A 2,420-nucleotide genomic window follows, 5' to 3' on the forward strand; every position below is an offset into this window, starting at 1 on the left:
TGACTAAGACTTACAACCGTGTGTTGCGCCATTTCTTCTGGCCCAAGTTGAAGACTGATGTTGTGGCTTACTGTCGTTCATGCCCCACCTGTCAAATTGTAGGTAAACCGAATCAAGTTATTCCACCTGCGCCGTTAATTCCAGTTCCTGCGCTTGGTGAGCCCTTTGAACATGTGGTTGTGGACTGCGTTGGGCCACTGCCTAAAACTAAGGCTGGGAATCAGTTTCTGCTTACGGTGATGTGTATGGCAACCCGTTATCCAGAAGCTATTCCTTTAAGAAAAATTACCTCCAAGGCGGTAATGAAAGCATTGGTTAAGTTTTTTTCAATTTTTGGATTGCCCAAGATAGTGCAGTCAGACCAAGGCACTAATTTCATGTCCAAGGTGTTTAAGCAAACCTTACAAACATTAGGAATAGGTCATCGCACTTCCAGTCCATACCACCCTGAAAGTCAAGGTGCGTTAGAGCGCTGGCACCAAACACTGAAATCAATGCTGAAGAAGTATTGTTGGGAGTCGGGGAATGAATGGGACGAAGGGGTACCGTTTATTCTTTTTGCTGTTCGTGAGACCACTCAGGAGCCTCTAGGCTTCAGTCCAGCTGAACTTGTGTTCGGCCATTCAATCTGAGGGCCGTTGAAAGTATTCAAAGAACAAATGCTCGACGTAGGAAATAATTTGAGTCCTACTGTGAATGTTCTTGATTATGTTGCTCGTTTTCGTGATCGTATGCAGAGAGCTTGTGCTCATGCTAAAGATGAGCTCTCTAGAACTCAGTTTAGCATGAAGCAACGTTATGACAAAGCAACAGTGTCACGTACTTTTTCCGTCGGTGATCAGGTACTCGTACTATTACCAATTCCAGGATTTGCCTTATCTGCACGTTTTGTTGGTCCATACGAGGTGTTGAGTAAAAGGAACGAGACCGATTACGTCATCAAAACCCCTGACCGCAAAAGACAAAAACGTGTGTGTCATATCAACATGCTTAAAGCGTATCATTCCAGGGAGGAAATCCCGCTGCGGAGCCCAGAGGAGAGCACAGGGCCCGTGGTTTCATCTGTTGCTGTGAGTAGTGTGGTAGAACCATTGTTTCCTGTTCAAATGGATGTTGATACGGAGGATGTAAAACTACAGGTCGAACCAATTCCTTTCATACGATTATCTAATTCTAAGGTCTTAGCTGATTTACCCAAATGGTTGTGTCATTTGACCAAGGAACAACAATGTGACCTTATGAGTTTAATCCAAAGGTTCCCTCAAATTTTTGGTGACGTACCGAAGCAAACTGACGTTCTGTATCACGACATTGATGTACAAAATTCCGCTCCAATCAAGCAGCATCTGTACCGGGTGAATGTTACTAAGCGAGCTATTATGAAAAAAGAGGTAGAGTATTTGTTACAGGAAGGTTTTGCAGAGCCTAGTGTGAGTCCTTGGAGCTCCCCATGTTTGCTAGTTCCTAAAGCTGATGGGAGTGTCCGATTTTGTACTGACTACCGAAAGGTTAACTCCGTTACGGTGCCTGATTGTTTTCCATTACCTAGAATGGACGATTGCATTGATAACGTGGGCTCTGCCAAATTTGTTAGCAAGCTTGATATGCTTAAGGGTTACTGGCAGGTGCCACTGACCCAGAGAGCATCCGAAGTGTCAGCCTTCGTAACCCCAGATTCATTCTTGCAGTATCGGGTTATGGCGTTTGGCCTACGAAACGCGCCAGCTACCTTTCAAAGATTAGTTAATACAGTGCTGGCAGATGTTCCAAATTGTAGTGCATACTTGGATGACCTAGTAGTCTATTCTTCTGCTTGGTCGGAGCACATGTCTACACTAGCTGCTGTGTTTCAACGTCTTGCCAAGGCTTCGTTGACTCTCAATTTAGCTAAATGTGAGTTCTGTAAAGCTACTGTAACTTACTTAGGGAAGCAGGTTGGAGAAGGTCAAGTCCGGCCTGTGGACGCAAAAGTGTCTGCTATCAAAAAGTTTCCCGCACCCACCACTAGGCATGAGTTGCGCAGATTTTTAGGGATGGTTGGCTACTACAGGAGTTTCTGTAAGAACTTTTCCTCCGTAGTGAAACCTTTGACTGATTTGCTTAGTCCCGCAAGAGAGTTTATTTGGTCTGATGAAAGTCAACATGCCTTTGAGGCTAGTAAACATCTATTGTGTAGCTCGCCTGTTTTGTCTGCACTGAATTTTTCTGCACCTTTCAAACTAGAGGTGGACGCTAGTGCTGTCGGAGCAGGAGCAGTGCTTCTGCAAGAAGACCAAGAAGGTATTGACCACCCTATTTGTTTCTTCTCTAAGAAATGTAATAAGCACCAATTGAACTACTCGACCATCGAGAAGGAGGCTCTAGCTCTACTGCTGTCTTTGCAGCATTTTGAGGTCTATGTTGGATCTACCCAATATCAA

This window comes from Sinocyclocheilus rhinocerous, unplaced genomic scaffold (genome assembly GCF_001515625.1).
Source record: "Sinocyclocheilus rhinocerous isolate Xijiao unplaced genomic scaffold, SAMN03320098_v1.1 scaffold248, whole genome shotgun sequence".
Classification (NCBI taxonomy): Eukaryota; Metazoa; Chordata; class Actinopteri; order Cypriniformes; family Cyprinidae; genus Sinocyclocheilus; species Sinocyclocheilus rhinocerous.